Consider the following 18,327-nt stretch of genomic DNA (forward strand, 5'->3'; position numbering starts at 1 on the left):
TGATTAATATTTTACATGCCACAGCAATAATATTTTTCAATCCAATGTTTTGTATCTTCTGTTTCTCGCACAGAAAGCACCAAACAGAAGTTGCTAAGTGGGAACATGTGAGACTTCTCATCCTCAGAAGTTTGCTTGCACGCCTTTTTCCTTCTGAGCTTAAGCTGACCAAAAAAGTGACAGGTTGGGTAATGCAGTTCCCATTTTTTTCAAGAAAATAGGGCCAGATTTCATGGACTACATTTTTGTGCATATTCTTAGAGCTAGTTTCATGGCCTGTCAAGCCTGTCTGTACTTGTGTCAACAGTGCTTTAGTCCAGCAGTGCAGTGATGGAATTCGTGTTGCATTTCGGATGGGAAGTTGGGTGTCTGGAGGGTTTTCCATATTTCATGCCTGTTCAGGGTATTGGCACTTGATCCATGTGTTGTAGCTGCAGAGCCAGAGTGTAATGGCGACTGTGGATGTAACTGCTGCTGTGTAGCAACTCATTTTCCTTTTACATGACCTTTTCACTTCATGATTTAGAAATGTCAAATCCAGAAACAGATAGCTAGTCAGTGTACAGTATTCAGAGGTGCTGGCTGCAGGCAATTCCCACCACTAATAGAGAAGTAATCCATTTACACTTGCTTTTTGTTAACCAGAAATATACCTGAACCTGACCAAACAGCAGATGACTAGGTGACATCTTTATCTGAACGCTTTTTAATGTAATTTTATATTAATTGATTTGTGAAGTCTCTCAAAGTCTTGCAGGAGCTGCTATATTTCTTTACGCTTTATGGACTCCCGCGTCTTCCCAAAGAAAAAGAGCAGGCCCTGATACTGGGGAGCATTTCGTCACTGCGAAGGTGGTATGCAGCACATCATGTCCTGGCATATTGCTTCTTGCAATTAGTGGACAAACACTCTGTAAAGCATAATTGAGTAGCTTTATAGGAAACTGAAGCATCTGTCTCCCACCTACTTGCTGTCTTGGCTTCATGCCTCTCACATTCCTGACAGCAGTGTTGCCCGGCTTCACTAGAAGGCCTGACTGGGACATCTGCATGTGAAACCATCAAAGAAGGGATTTCAGATCTTGCCTTCAGGTGTTTTTTAGTCCTTTACTGAATCTGTCCTTACTCAGTGTGGTTAGAATGCCAACTGCTGCTATTTTTAACTCACGCTAAATAGCAACTGAGTCTATCAAAGTGAGGGGAACTGCTTAAAAAATTAGGAGCAAATCTGTAAATTAAATTTCAGAATCTGATTTAAGGTAATCTGAAAGAGATTTAGTGAAAAATAGAAAACATGCATCTTGCGAACCTTTTTCTCACACACCCATGAGTGCATGCAGATGCACACATGCACAGTGCCTTAGTGTCTCTGATAGAAAATTTGTAGTCAGTTCCAATTTCACTTAACATACTCTACTGCTGTCAGCTATTCAGAGAAAAGCTTTGGATCTGAATTACCCATTTTTCTGTAAGAAATTGTTAGCTGTAAACCTTTTTGTTGTCTTTTTGCTTAACTAACTCTAATGATTACGATTGACTCTAGTTCAGCTTCTCCAGCCAGTTTAAATAAGTAAAAGTAAAATAGAAATTAAGTGATAATGGTGATTGATCTGCCTTTCAAACCGGGAAACAGTTTGCAATGTGTTTAAGACCTAGGTGTTTCCTGGGTATATTGTTTTGGGGAAATAAGATGTCATAAAGGGCAGAGTTCAGGAGAGGTCTGTAGAAGAGAAGTAAGCAAGTAATGACCAAATAAGAAACACATAACAGAAGGAAAATTCTTCTGGTTCCCTGAATGTGATACGGAGTGAAAAATGTTTACCGGTGTTCGGGACTAAAAAGAGAACAAGTCATTCTGCCTTTCTTCCCTTCCACTGCCACTGTAAACACTTACTTCTAACCAGCTCTCTGAAACAGAGTTTTGTGTTTTTAGGCATTATCTTGCACGTCATCATGCTACCACATGCTGCCTTCCCTACTGAGAAACTATTATAGCATGGTGGACAATAAAGGCTGCCCGCTGTGATGAATGTTGGCTACCCAAGGGCAATGACATCCTTCCTGACTTCACTTCGCAGTTGCTGACTGTGCCTCCCAGGAGATCTACATGGAAGATCTTAATAATAAATTGATCATCAGCTTTGTCACTTATTCTTATCTGGTAAAATAATAAAAAAAAACCCACTTAAGGAAAAGTGTTACACTTTATTGTTGTGTACAAAATAATCAACTCACACAATTCATTTTGCTAACACGTGAGAAGAAACTGTTTGCAAGTTAGGACCAGTGGAGGAAAAATATTTATTCATCCTTCTCTACATAGCTCGGTCATTTTTTTTTTCCCCTACTCCCCATCGCTTCAGAAATGTATTTTAGTGCCTGATATGTGCATGGTTGCTCCAAGCTGCTCATAAATTTAAGCTGATCAAGACTTGCCCTTGATCAGACTTATTTCTTCTCCCAGGTAAAATAAAGCCAAGATTGCTGTATTTAGCTTGTTGTAGGAATATTCTTTTCATGTATTGAGATAATTGCAGCAGTATTTTTATCAGTTCTTGATGAATTTGGAATTTCAAAGTATTTCTAAAGGTAAATGTGATTCTGTTTTAGTTGTCTGATGCTTGATTTTTACATATTCTATATTGAGTGTTTTGGTTTGGCTTCTGCGTTTCCTGGTGTCTTGAAAAATTTGTGATTATAAAGACTTTGCAGAGTTCTTTGCTGTTGTTGCATTCTCTGTTTTTCAAGTGCCGTTTTTTTAAAAATATTTCTTTTTCTTACGAAATAGAACCCCACTATAACATTGTCTCTGGCAACAGAAGGAGAATGGAAATTGAGGGTTGAAAAATCCTGGGGTCAGTTTGATTATCCCACAGCAATAATTTCCTGATCTTTGGGGTTGATGTGCTAGTTTTTTGTTAAAACAAAGCTACACTAAGGTTTTACCTGCTTCCACCTTCTGGCTTGTTTCTGAATCTTTGAGGTTCTGCTATGCGACAGACATCTGATTCCTCAGGCTGTTGAAGACAAGCAGGGTGGCCTATTGATTGCTTGTGTCTTCCTCACAAAACCTGTAGTTAAGACTGACTTTATTGCAGTTCTAGCCTCTTACAGGATAGCGGCTGCACGCTGTTGTGAGAACGTTCCAGTATCTAGCTTCCCTGTATCTAGAACCTGGAAGAAGTGATGTTTTCCACAGATTCTTAAAAAGTTGTAGTAAGCTTTGTTTTAGAATAATGTGCAGTAAGGCCAAGAAAGATATGCACGAGCAGTTTAATTTGTGCACATTGAGTAATTCTCATCTTCATAACTAGTTTTGCCAGGATTTGCAGGTTGACTGGATGTTGCCTGGTATTCTTGCTTGATGGAGACTATTGAATCTGTCCACAAATGGTATTTCCTGGGCCCAGCTCCCAGTGTGGATTTTTGCACTTTTTTTAGGAGATACTCTCAACTGAGTCCTTTGAAGCTGACTCATCAGATGAAGGTGACCCATTCCATGAGATGGTACCCCAAATTCATTAGCTTACCTATATTCTTAGTGAGCTTTAATCAGTTTCCCATATTATGCCAAATAAAGGCTAGTTCTGGTTGCACAACCAGAAATACCTACATTATCCTTGACAAGAATTATTTTTCAGTTTTTCTAGTAGTTCTCATTTAGAGTCTCAAGGATGCGCCAGAGCCAATAGGTATGACCTCTTGGTGATACCCTCTCCCTGAAAAAAGTGCCACAAAAAAAAAAAAAAAGTTGCAGGTCATATGTTCAAAGCTAGTTTGGCAGCCAGTGACCTGATCTTCAGTAAGGCCAGGAGCAGCTGGGCAGCCCTCTCCAAAACCCTGGGGAACAATCATCTATATTTGGCATATCTGGAAGCCAGAGGGCTGTCTTCCAAGCTGGTGTGCTGTGATTGGGATTCATGAATTACCAGCACTTGAGGAAATGTGAGCCTATGACTAATGACTCATGCAAAAAAGGTGTAACTTGACAGATTTGAATAGGTGCCTCTCAGTGTACCCTTTCCAGATATTTTGAGCGGAGTGATTGTTTTTACATGGATCTGAGGCAAAGAGCTTTCCAAAGAGAAACCTTAAATAAATAAGGTAAAATCTACTTTAGGGTTTCTTCTGCTGAAAATTTGTGTTTCAATGTTGATAATGTATCTTTCTGTCTCAGTTACGATTTTGAGAGCTAAACTGAAGGTAAGCACATAGTAATCTAGCTTTGCTATTTTGTTTTTCTCTTACATAAAAGCCCAATAGTAAGCTCCAAAAAAACTCCAAAAGAATGACAATAGTGAAAAGAAATAAGTAATAGGGCATGTCAGTAAGCCTGACTCGCTTAGTACTTTCTTGGGGATTTTATTCTTCCCTTACAAAATGAAGTTTCAGAGTCTCCAGCAGATCACTGCACCTTCCGTAAGTTTACACCATTCACTACCAATGCATGTTACGTTTCTCTGTACCTGTCCTACAGGAGACATGTTGTTATTACAGCTTTGAACTTCAGATATGGTCATTCGCATCTCAAAGGAAAATCTTTGGTTCTGGAGATCCCGTAGTTGTTCCTACTGGACATCGAGATAATGGCAGGTACTGCAGAGAGGACTGTGCATGTTTGTAGTGGTAACCTATGGATGCCATGACTGGCTCTTCATTTTCTCCCCACCAAGGCCACCCAACAGATACTACTAAAACCTTCCGAACAGTTAAAATAAGCTGAGGTGTTTTGGGTGGGGTTTTTGGTTGGTTAGTTGTTGTTTTTTTTTTCTCTTTCATTCAGACCATAAATCTTGTACCTTTGGCAAAAAGGGTTTTATTTCCCTTCAGAGATTTGGTGAGGTATCATACCAATAGCTGCCAGAAGACAGCTCTCCAGCTTTTATATTTTGTCTTGGAAGAGGACCAATTTCCGTGTCAGATTTTGCCTAGTAAATTAACCAAATGCAAAGCTCCTTCCCTACTCCTTTTATACTTGAAAAATTCTGAAGAGAAGTTTGACATTTCTCAAGTGATTTCAACAAATGATGGACTGTCTATTAAAATTAAACTAAGACTTCAGCATCTTTGCATTGATTAGACCTTTTGTAATCTCTTTGCTGTGGTGCTGTAAGCCTCTTCCAGCAATAGGTACACCATCTTTGATGAATCAAGGAACCTCCATTTAAGCAGTAGACTGGCTCAAGGGTTTATATTAAGACCTGTAATTCCCACATTTAGCTTTCTGCTGGGAGGACTTAGATGCTATGCATAATATTTTTTGAACATAGTTTCAAATACCAAAATAATTTTATCAAATGTTTTATTAATAAAAAATATGAGAAGCCTTACAGACTGTTGATTCCAACAGCTCATGTGGTCTAAGGTGTTTTTATATGCTTAAGGGGTTCATATTAATACTCAGATTTAATTCATGGTGTCTGATTTTCTATCTCACTTGTCACAAATTTAACAATTCCAAATATTGGATTCTTCACCTGGGACAGAGTAACACCGGGCACATGTATTAATTGGGAGAGGAGTGGCTGGAGAGCAGCCCTGCAGAAAGGGATCTGGGGGTGCTGGTTGACAGCAGGCTCAATAGGAGTCAGCAGTGAGCCCTGGCAGCCAAGAGGGCAAACCACGTCCTGGGGTGCATCAGACACAGCATTGCCAGCCCATCAAAAGCGGTGATTATCCCACTGTATTAGTGTTGGTGTGGCCTCACCTTGAGCAGCAGTTCTGGGCCCTGCATTTTAAGAAGGGTGTTGAGGTACTCAAATGCATCCAGAAGAGGGCAACAAAGCTGGTGAAAGGGCTGGAAGGAATGTCCCATGAGGAGCAGCTAGGGACTTTGGGCTTGTCTAGTTTGGAGAAGGGGAGCCTGAGGGGTGATATTATTGCTCTGTACCTGAGAAGAGCCAGTGGCGAGGAAGGTGCTGATCTGATATCCCGTGACAGGGCACATGGGAATGGTTCAAAGCTGCACCAGGGGAGGTTCAGACTGGCCATTACGAAGCATTTTTTTACTGAGAGGGTGGTCAGTCACTGGAACAGGCTTCGTAGAGATGTGGCCAGTGCCCTGAGCCTGTCAGTGTATAAGAGGTATTTGGACAATGCCCCTAATAACATGCTTTAACTTTTGGTCAGCCCTGAATTGGTCAGGTAGTAGAACTGTATGATTGTTGTAGGACCCTTCCAACTGAACTAGTCCACTAAAATTTCTTCTAACTTGTTATTAATGCAAACTTTCACATTAGCAATTCTGTTCTCCTACCCTTTTAAGCTGCAGACAGGGTTTTTTTTTTGTAACCTTGTTTGTTAACTGTCCTTTTCAGGGAAATGAAAGTTCATTGAGACAGGTTGAAGTGGTAACTTCTTGCTACTGTGTGAGTCAGATCCTGTCTGTGAATAAGAAAATGAGATGAATGCACAAAAATAGGGAAGGAAGAGAACAGTGAGAAATGAAATGCATCATCTGTGCCTTATACTGACGTTTATAGAGCTAGTAGAGAAATACAAGTTTGACATAGATACAGTTCAAGCCTCTGAACAGGTATTAGCTCAGGACTCTCTAAGACCTTGCCTTTAGCTGCCTTCCTGATCAGAGGCTACATTGCTGTTGCAGAGTATGAAGTTCTGGCAATCTAGGTGTGACTTTTTTTCTTTTTTTGGGGGGGAGAGCAGGGGAAGTAAACTGAAGGCTAGAGGAATTTAGAGACAAAAGAAAAGGAGATGTGAGGAAAACGAGTAGGAACATCTTGCATTGTAGGTGATTTTCAGAGCTTACCTGAAGCTCTGAGATGGAAAATCATCTCAATCTCTTCTTTTCTAACTTGGTTTATTCTTACCAACTCTTAGCCTGAGGGCAGCAAAGGTGTAACAGCATTGCAGTATTTCCTGTACTTCTACATGACAGCGAGCATGGTCATGGTGGTAAAATATGCCGCGTTCAGACTACCTGTTCTAGCTTTAATGTCAAAGACCTTTTGACCCTACTTATGATTGATGGATTAGATATTTTATTGTTTTTACTTATTAGTTAAACCTTAAATCATATGAACTTAATGTTTTTCACACTAAAATATATAGGAAGCTGTCTGAAGCAGTCATAGCACAAACTAATAAATTCTTTTTGAGAAGTGTGATACACTGTTGAGTTTCCAGAATTTACAAAACACAAGACAGGAAATGATTAGCTGTGTAGGAACACTAGGGAAAAAGAACTATGGGAAGAACAGAAAACTGATGTAGACTGATGGGAAGACTGATGTAGCTACTGATGTAGACTGGTAGGAAGAAAAAAGGAAAACTCAAACTGGAATACAGAACCAGGGTCGCCATATGTAATATCACAATAAATTCCCGTTTTACTCAGTTCTGCATTGAATGCTATCTGTGATTTTGGGTATCCACATTTTAAAACATGAAAAAAGGTAATCAGAAGTCTAGAATACTAGAATACTGTGTTCAGTTTTGGGCCCCTCACTACAAGAAAGACATTGAGGTGCTGGAGTGGGTCCAGAGAAGGGCAATGAAGCTGGTGAGGGGTCTGGAGAACAAGTTTTATGAGGAGGAGCTGAGGGAGCTGGTATTGTTTAGCCTGGAGAAAAGGAGGCTGAGGGGGAGACCTTATCGCTCTCTACAACTACCTGGAAGGAGGCTGTAGAGAGGTGGGGTCGGTCTCTTCTCCCAAGTAATAGGTGATAAGATAAGAGGAAATGGCCTCAAGCTGCACCGGGGAGGTTTAGATTGGATATTAGGAAAAAAGTTTTACACTGAAAAGGTTATCATCGGAACAAGCTGCCCAGGGCAGTGGTTAAGTCACCATCCCTGGAGATATTTAAAAGACATGTAGATGTGGCAGTTGGAGACGTGGTTTAGTGGTGGACTTGGTATAGGTTAATGGTTGGACTTGATGATCTTAAAGGTCTTTTCAAAGCTAAATGATTCTATGATTCTAGAAAACATGACCTCTAGGAAAAAAATTAATTCTAAGGGGATGTTTGACTTAAAAAAAAAACACATGGGGGAGACACGAGAACAGTGCTCAAATATGTGAAATGCTTTTGTGAGAAAGAGGATAAATATTTGTTCTATGTGTCTGCTGGGAAAGTAGCGATTAATGAGCTTGAGTTGTGGCAAAGAATATTTTCAGGAAAAAATTTCTGATGTTTAGAATCTCAAATCTGTAGATCGTACAACCTCCATCCTTTGAGGTTTTTAAGAACATGTTATAGTTAGGCAAATGCATATTAGAAATGGCATAAATGCATCTTGTTTTGCTTTGGGCAAAGAGTATAAAATAGGTTTCCTGATCACTTTTAGCCTTTTAACCCACTTCTGTGTTCACTAAATTTCTGACACCGCCGTGATCCACTGATTCTTCATTCCATCTGTCTGCCAAACACTGCCTTAATGTAGTTGAGCACAACATCTTTGTATGGTTTTAGTTTTGGGGTAGTGCTCTCTTTTTCTCTTTTGTTTTTGCTAACTTTGTAAAATAATTTAATATATCTCCTATGAATTGTTTCCTCTGTGAGAGTTAATTTTGTAACTCCCCAACTTAACCATTAATTTGGTTCTGCTCAGAAAGGAGAACAGTAGGACTTGGTCAGTTGGCCTTTAGAAGTGGAAAATCGCAATGTGACTGCAGCCAGTGTTCTTCAGAATAGGACTTGGGGAGAGAAATTAATGAACAATCATCTTTAGGGGCCACAGTAATTTATGAGCCTTTTCTGTTATGATAAATGCACCTTAGCTCCAGCTGTATTTGGTGGGATGAAAGCTGCATACTGCAAAGAAGTGGAATATTTTAGTTATTTACAAAACTCGAAGTGTAACCTTTGATCTAAAAAAACCTGTTCACCAGTTCTTACAGATCTGGCCCAAAAGGTTTGAGAGTGGCACAGTCTATAGTCTGCAGCACTCTTACATCCGATTCCAGCTGAGAACTTCACTGTATAGCTTTCTTTGTGAAAAGGAGCAGAAGTGGAAAACATAGCAAAACTGGATATATATGAATTGTAAAAGGAAAATAAGGCATGGTAAATATTTTATATTGTCATTTTTGTATTTATGGCTTTCAAAAGATACGATAAAAAACATTAATGTCATTAAATGAATGGCAGTGGGACAATCACAGTGATTATGAATGAAAGGGATTTTTTGGTGTTGATAATACGGGAATAAATAGATAGACATGCCAGCTGATTAGGGGATATTTTCAGTAAGTGAACTGTCTGAGAGGAAGCATTTGTAATCCAGTCAGGAAAATCTGCATTATCATATCTTGGGATATATTCTTCAACCAGCTAGTGACTAAGCATAAATACCCTTCACAGTGTATTGAGTAAATCATTCTTTTTATTTTCTTCCTTTTGAATATCACAGACTGGATTAAGTGAAAGTGCTTGAGTGCCTATTTAATAAATTGATATATTGAAATTGCTATTTTATATCCTTCTGTACAGGTAGGTGACATCTTTTCTTTAATTTTAGAGATAAGTAATTATCACTAGAACTGTAGTTAAAATGAAAATCGGTATCATAGCATTAGTTTGAAAGTTGAAATGTGGAAACCAGAATCCATACATTTTAAAGATGAATCTACTACTGTTGTTGTCTGTAGCATCTGTAATCAGGTACAAAAAAAACCCTGTAATGCCTCTTTTTATGATGATAGCTAATAAACTTGTGTGCTTGACATATTCTGCTTTGTCTCTCTGAATTGTGCTGACTGCTCCCTTTTGAATTAGTCCAGATAACTACAGCCAAAGCTCATCTCCGTTTCTTCATCCTCCAAAGGTTCCTACCTTTGTTTTGGCTGACTAGAGTCTCAGGACCGTGTAATTCTGTTCCCTGTCATTGATCACATTTAGCTGGCGTTATTTTATTCTGAGGAGAGAGGACTTTTATCTGTTAAGACATACAATGCTTGTGAAATACTGAACTGAGCTTAGAGTACCACTACATTTCATAATAGTGCAAAAGAGTACAGGAAAGAGCAGTTCATCTGCTTTGGTCCCAGGAGTTGTTTTATCTTTGCATCTCTATTTCTGTGGAATTACTTATGATTCCTACAGTCGTCCTTCTGCTGCTGTAAATTATACAACTATGTTATATTTTGTCTGCAGCATTAGCAAATGATATATAGAAATCTGATACACGGCTTCTTAAATGGCTTGTAGTCAGAGAGAAGTGAGACTGTTGTATTGGGTGTAGGTGGCGAGGTTTTGATGGTGGTGGGGCTGCAGGAGTGGCTTTTGTGAGAGGACATCAGGGGCTGCCCCTGGTCTGACAGAGCTAGCTCCAGATGGCTCCAAGACAGACCAGCCATTGCCCAAAGCTGAGCCCGTCAGTGATGCTGGTGGTGCTTCTGTGATAAAGTATTTAAGAAAGGCTAAAAAAAGCTGCATGGCAGCTGTGAGAGAGAAGTGAGGGAAAAAAAAAAAAAAGAGAAACAACTCTGCAGACACCAAGATCAATGAAGGAGGGAGAGGAGGTGCTGCAGGTGCCAGAGCAGAAATTCCTTGCAGCCTGTGGAGAAGACCATAGGGATGCAAGTTGTCTTCCTGCAGCCGATGGAGGACCATGGTGGAGCAGATAGCCACCCGCAGCACATGGACCCCATGCCATAGCAGGTGGATATACCCTGAAAGAAGCTGCAGCCTGTAGAGTGCCCATACAGGAACAGGCTCCTGGCAGGTACTGTGGCCCATGGAAAGGAGCCTACACTGGAGCAGCAGGTCTTCTGGCAAGACCTGTGACCCTGCGAGGGACCCACACTGGAGCAGTCCATTCCTGAAGGACTGTACCTCGTGGAAAGCACCCATATTGGAGCAGTTCTTGAAGAGCTGGATCCCATGGGAGGGATCCCACGCTGGAGCAGGGGAACAGCATGAGGAGGAAGGAGTGGCATGATGAAGTGTTACGGGCTGACCACAACCTCCGTTGCCTGCCCCCCTGCACTGCCTGAGAGGGGACGTAGAAGGGTCAGGAGTGAAGCTGAACCTGGGAAGAGGGAAGGGGTGGGGGAAGGTGGCTTAGATGTGCTTTTATTGTTCACTATCCTACTCTGTTACAATCAATTGGCAATAAAATTAAATTAATTTCCCTAAATTGAGCCTATTTTGCCTGTACTGGTAATTGGTAAGCGATCTCCCTATCCTTGTCTTGACCCCTGAAGTTTTCCATCTTATTTTCTCCCCTTGTCCTGTTAAGGAGGGGGAGTAAGAGAGCAGCTGGGTGAGCACCTGGCAGCCACACACTTTTGATTTTATATTTACTGTATATGTGGGATATACAATCTGAGAGATTATGTCTTTTCTGTGCAGATTAAGACCTGTTTTTAGAATGCCCATTAGAATGAATTTTACAGAGGATACAAAAACTTTAAAGATTTTAAACTTCAGGATGGGCCTGAAGAAAATAAGACCTCACTTGGTACTGGAGGAAATTTGCCATGACGCTATGTCTGGAAGCAACAGCCCACCTGCTGCAGGTGATTTTGGTTTCTTCAGCTTTGAAGAACATTAAGTTCACAATATTTTGTGTCTACTTGAGATATTCTTGATTTTCCTGGAGAGAAGAGGGGTGGATAAATAGCACCAACTTCACATCTCACAGTAGCTGTAAATGAACCATTGCATCCATTTGAGACCATTTATGTCTCAAAAGATTTAGTTTTATCATTTTTGTTCATTGACTTCAGGTGAGCTTTTGGAAAGGATGTTTTTTAGCTTATTTTTTTAGCTTATTATTTTCAGGTTTTTTTTTAATTCTGATGGGTTTTTTTCTTTTTTGGTTTTGTTTTATTTTTTTTTTCCCAAACTTTAGCAGGCTTTATAACTCTTTGTAAATAAAGAAAAATAATGAATTCCTGATCAGTCCTGGTTACTCTCTGTGAGTATTCTTTGTGTCTGTTTTCTGTTCATAGGCACACTACTACTTGTTAATAAATAATTGATAGTCCAGCAGTTGTGCCTAGAGAATGAGAAGCAGTGTCGTCTTTTTTTTTTTTTTCCACCTCAGATTTCTGAGGAACTTGGATTTTATGATTATCTAAAGGATGGAGAGGAATGTCCCTTTATCCTGAAATCATAGGAAGGGAAGCTGTGTGTGCTGCCGTGAAGGTGAAGGAGGGCAAAATACCCAGGACAAATGGTTGTTAGTTTTTATCTGTCTTATTTAAAAATCAATTTGTTTCTTTAGCTTGCTCATAGAGAGCATGCTAAGAAATTTTTTCCTCTCCTGATACAGTAGCTAGGATTTGCCTTTAATTACCTGCAGCAAAGGTGGATGGTCTAACAGGGGATGAGCAATAGAGCACACCTACATCGCCGCCTTGATTATACTGTGTGCATATTGTGACAGAAACTACACCTAGCTACGACGCAAGAAAGATGCATAGTATTGTACAATGGTATTGTACAATGTAGGAAAGGACGAGAAACGAAAGAAAGCTAATGGAAACGAAGAATATCCTGAGGCTTTGATGATCATATTATTTTAAAGAATGAAAGGTGGCTGTTTAAAAACAAAGGATGAAAGAAAAATTACCAGATGAGGTCACCTGAGCTGTCACTGGGCTGAGGAGGCAAACTGGTAATTCTTTTTTGTTGTTGTTGGCTTAAAAGCAGAAATATTTAGCTCCATTTTGGAAGAAGAAAACATCTGTCATGGAAACTGTATGATTCAAATGAAAAGCATGCAGCAGTCATAATTTAATTTGTAAAGAAAAAACTGGAAGTGTAAGAAGATTAAATTAACAGGATTACAAATGTAATCATAACAGACAATAGTATTAGATCTTTGGCAACTATGTGGTTGCTCTAAAAGACTGTTGACAGATGAAATAATCACCATAGTCTAATATATGAAGTTCATTTCTGTATTTCTAAAATACTTTCCCATCAGATATCAGAAGAACATATTACTGAAAAAATACAGAATTAATACTTCTGAATGGCCATAATGTTGGCTGCCCTCATGATTTACAGTGGGCAAAATGAATAATTTATTAAACTCTTGATAGTGAACTGACCTTTGATCAACAACAGATGGCAGTCAGGTTTATTTCACTACATAAGAATTGCTGTTAAAGATTTCATTTACATTTCAGATAAATCAGCCTTTACATTAGTAACTACATTTCATTTTTCTCTGTTTGAATAGTACTTCATTTTATTGGCTCACTTATTTTTATTTGTCATTTAGTTACTTAAGAAGCTACAGTGAGTTAGCTCCAAAAGCTGCCAAACAACCTTTAGTTGTTTATTTGAAATTTAAGGCGTACTTCCTTCAGGTGTTAAAATAATTAAAACAAAAAAAAAAACAGAAAAAAATTTGAACTACACTATATAGAGAATAAATGTGTTGCATGTTTCATAAAGGTTTGAAGACATTATTTCTTTTCATTTGGAAATGGTTGTGCAATATACTAGAAAGGCTGAAATAAGTGATGTGAGGCAGAGTTTCACAGCTTAAGGCCAAAAGTAATCAATCTCACTTTGTATCTACTGGCCATTACATTTCTTCTGTTTAACCCTGTATGATCCTAGTGTCTTTGACTACATGTTGCTTGTGGTTTTTGAAGCATAGCTTTTGGGAAGATGTTGTGATCCTACAGAAGTATCTGATGTGCTGGAGAGGGCTGCTTGCTATAAAACCATTTCTCATATTTCTATGTGCCTAAGCTTTTTTTACACTGCTGTGTAAAACAGTTGAAAATTCAGGTGACATTTTCTTGCTTTATAGGTTTTGGATGTATCTGCATGTCACTGAGCTCCTTTGCTCTGAGCAGTTCAGACTGTTAGATTAAAATAGTCTATACAGTTCCTCAAGTATGGAAGAGGGCAGACATCTACAGGAGAACACCAGCGTTTTCAAGACAGAAGGCAGGAGAAAAGTGCTGACCTACCAAAAATGTTCTGATGAGCATCTGTAGGTGATCTTATTCTTTTCTTTTTTTTTTTTCTTTTCATCTTTTGGTATCCCTAAGGGAGTTGGTGAGTTTATCAGAATGTTTTTTCTAAGTACCAGGACATCAGTAATTTTTAATAAGCTATGTTATTCAGGTTTAATGCTATATTTTTGGGAGACACTGAATACCAAGATTACATGTTTTCAATCTCTGGTGGCATATGTTGGAATTACTCAAAAAGCCTTAAATGTATGAAAGTACAGTTTAGCAAAAGAAATGTAATGTGGTTGTGGTTTAGTGTGTGATTTTGCTGAGTATGTGAAAGTGTTTGGGTAGTATTGCAATTTTTTGGACGGGCCCATCAACACAGAGGTCCTGCTTTTGGGGTGCGAGTATAAAGAACTTAGAGCAGTGTGTTGGTTAAATATTGTATGGGCACTTCATGACATGCTTGTGAAGTTTGAATAATCTTTAAGAACCTTAGATTCTTTTACGTTATTAGTAATGCTTGGTGGGTTTTTTTAAAGTGATTATGATTAGTGAAGTACAGCAGTAACTGGTTTTGATAAATGGAGAAGCTTTGTTTCCACTGAGGGATTGCTTTGCGGGAAGGACAGAATTAGGAATATTTCTAGTTAACTTCATGCTTTGCTTGTCTGCTGATTTGTTTCTCAGCAGTCTTTTTCCAGAGATAGCCTAAGTTAACTGACTGCCGAGTCTTTCTTAGAATTTTCCTTTCCATTTTGCTGCAACCATGATATTTATATCAAAAGGCATGACATATTGTCTGTAATGTGGCAGTGTATCAAAGCTTTCCTGAAATGCAAAAATTTTCATCCCCATTAGCTCTCATCGTCACTTCATCATACTGTAACTTAAGTAAGTGTTACCTGTTCTGTGTAAATCCATGTCCATTTTTACTTGCCTGCGTACTGAACTAGAGTTCTCTCTTATTTCTATTTTTTATATTGTTCCTTTGTTTGCTTCTGCAAAAAAAAATTATAGAATAGTGATGCTGCTAATAAACTGCTTCTATATTCCAGGTGACCCTAGTGCTGTGGGCACTGGAGCCACTCCCTTTCCATTCTTTAGGTTATGTCTTTTGAACTGGTAAAATTCTATGTATAGTTCTTTTTATTTCAAAGGTAACAATTCTCAAAACCTTTGGATTTGGTTGCTGGTTTGTGACTTCCCATTGCCCATGGAAGATATTTCTGTTCTTACTTTTCAGGGTTTACTGTGCATAGTGGTGTTTCATTTCTCAGGTCTTGCTCATCTGCTTATTGTCCCCTCCTAGCTTTCAATATTTTTCAACTCAACTAAATCAGGTTTATGTTTGGATATATTTTGTTCCTGTTTGCTGCTTTTAGTCCTGTGTATAAATATACTGAATATAAATATACTACCTCTTCTGAGATGAATTTAATATAATTTGTTTTTCTAACCTTTCAGAACAGAAATTTTAAAGTGTTCTCTTCTTGCTATTTCCTTAAAACAAAAAATCATCTGTAGTCATCCTGTCATCGTACTTGCACCAGCATTATATTTTAATTATCCTAACTTCAACCAGTGTTTCACATCCCCTTCCGTTTTTTTTCCTTCTTTATACATAGAGTGATAGGATCGCAGGATAACTCCAGTTGGAGGGGATCTCAGAAAGGGTCTCGGCCATCCTCCTGCTCAAAGCAAGGTCAGCTGTGAGATCAGTCCAGGTTGCTCAGGACTTTATTCAGATGGGTTTTGAAAAACTGGAAGGAGGGAGACTGCACAACCTCTCTGGGCAGTGGGGTCCGCTGCTCAACTGTGCTCATGGTAAAAAGTGGCACCGTGCATCACTGTGAAGAGCCTGGCTCTGTCTTCTCGATAACCTCCCTGTTGGTACTGGAAGGAGCCATTATGTTCCCTGAAGCCACCCCTTCTCCAGGCTGGAGCATCCTAGCACCTCCAGCCTCTCCTCGCAGGGAAGTGCTCCAGCCTGACCAGACTGGAGGCCCTATGCTGAACTTGCTCATTTATCAGTGTCCTTCTTGCGGGGAGGGGGAGGTGCAGAACTGGATGTGGTATTTCAGGAATGGTCTGATGGCCTCTATCTGCTGGCCATGATCCTGCTAATAAAGCCTGGGTTGCTGTTGTCTGTCTCTGCTGCTGGGGCACGCTGCTGGCTCATGCTCAGTTTGCTGTCCCCAGAGCCTTCCATCCGGGCAGTGCCCGTCCTATGCCATTGTAAGAGTTTCTTCCTTCACAAGAACAGAACTTCGTATTTTTGTCCTTGCTGAATTTCATAAGGTTTGTGTCAGCTTATCCCTCCAGTCTGTCCAAGTCTCCATGGATGACAGTCCTGCCCTTAGGCATATTAACTGGTCTCCCCTAATTTGGTGCCATCTGCAAACTGAGTGACAGTGCAGTCTATTGCCTCCTCCAGATCATTGGTAAAGATCTTCTTTTGTAATTCTGTATGAAAATTTTATGCCATATTTATCACTATAATACATTTGATTCTTCCAAGAAAATATTTTTATTCTTGATAGTTTTACTCAGATTTGCATGGGTTTGAGCAGTCAGTCTGAATCTTAGTAAATTATGCTTAAATATATCTGGTGTAAATGAAAAGGTTTACTGAGTTTTTGTACCAATTTTACTGTATAAAATGGCATCTTTAAGTTGTCATTTTAGAAATCACTATTGCTACTAAGAAGTTTCTCATTTTGGAAGTTGTAGCCTTCAGAATTTATTTCCAAGCAGATAAATTATATTTCTCATCTGCTCCAGTGCAAACTGAGTCTGAGTACTTTAAACAGCCTTCCTTAGTAGTTTGATGATGCTGTCTAGAAGACAGCGAGGACATTTCTCCCAGGCTGTTCTGCCACTTTGCCCTGGGGACTGCACCTTCCACCAGAGAGGGCTGAGGTTCAGCTAAAAGGCAGTAGCTGACACACAGTACTCTCATTAAGCCAGTGAAATGCCATGGGAAACATTTTTGTGCAAGATAGAAAACATCCAAAGTCCAAATTAATGTTTTGTTTAATATATTGAGTGACCCTATTTATCTTTTTTTTCCAAAAAAAGAGGTAGTTGTGCCTCGAGGAAAAGGAAAGTGATGCTGGTAGCGAAGTTTCTGCTGACATAGGTGGTAACATATCCAACACCTTGCTCTTCTGACTTTTGCACCAGTCACCTTCAAGGGGGGGATGCTTCAGCAATTTTATACCTATTGGTTTCCTCAAATAGCTTCTCTTGTTTTCTGAGAAACTGCAGTACCTTATGTCATCATTAACATTATTATTTATATCCAAGAAGAGCCCGAAAGCATCAGAGCCCTTAGTTAAAATTTTTTTACAAACAAAAAAGGCAGTCTTACCTATTAATGTAAGATGCTTATATAATATATGTATATAATATAATAATATAATATAATTATAATATTATATAATATAATACGTGCTTAATGTAATACGTGCTTAATGTAATACGTGCTTGGGAATGGTGCTCTTTAGTGGGAATAGGTGATAGATGATGATCATCAATGATGTTCATCTAGATGATCAATAGATGATCATCAAATTATTGAATAAACTGGGGTTGAAATTTTCTGTGTCAAAGTTCCACCAATGCTGTTGGGATCATAAGTGACTGTGTCACTTTCAAATACGGGACCTGGACTTCCAGGTCACAACCTAAATACTTCTGAAAATTAAGGAGCTTGAACCTTGCTACTTTTAAGAGGAAAGGAACCCCTGACTTGGATCTTTATAGTGCATTTACAGATGTAGGCTCCACGTTGTATAATCGGTTATCTAAATGGCTTGAGATACTTAATGTGTGCACTAGGGCAGAGGCTGAGGTGCACTCCTTAATCTCATCCATTTTCCATCTCTGAGCTGCATACCTGACAGTGTAGGCATAGCTCAGGCTCCCAGTTAGCCTGACAATCATAAATAGGGAACTGGAGTGTGATTTCCCAAGACATGCAGGGAATATGCATGCCCCACATCCATTGATTTTCAATTGGAGTGGACACTTGGCTAACTTAGAGGCTTTAGAAATTCCCAATCAAGACAGCTAACTTGAAGCACATATTTATAACAAATGTAAATGTTCAATGTAAAAAGACTGATGTTAGTGAGTGGCAGGGGGAATAATTGCTTGGGAAGGAAAATGTACTTCAGGCTTATGATATTTGTGCTGCTTGCCCAGCTGCAAGGCTGTGATTCTGGAACAAGAGGGCATGGGAAGGAAGAGGGAAGTTCCCTTTGACTCTTTTTTGCACCTGTACAAGTGAAGGAGCCACACCAATTAAAACCAAAAAAACCCTATGCCAAACAAAAAACGAAATGCCTCAAGAGCAACTGGTGAATTGAGACAAAAATGTCACTGCCCAAAGCCGTGATGAAATGTGGTGCTATGAAAATAGCACTTCCTTGCCT

General features: G+C 39.3%; 1 protein-coding gene across 1 annotated transcript in view; it reads left to right on the top strand.

Moving 5' to 3' along the window:
* OXR1 (oxidation resistance 1) overlaps window positions 1-18,327 on the top strand; it is a 284,062-nt gene that overhangs the window by 20,410 nt on the left and 245,325 nt on the right. The window lies entirely within an intron of this gene.

The sequence above is a fragment of the Numenius arquata genome, chromosome 3 (genome assembly GCF_964106895.1).
Source record: "Numenius arquata chromosome 3, bNumArq3.hap1.1, whole genome shotgun sequence".
In the NCBI taxonomy this organism is placed as follows: Eukaryota; Metazoa; Chordata; class Aves; order Charadriiformes; family Scolopacidae; genus Numenius; species Numenius arquata.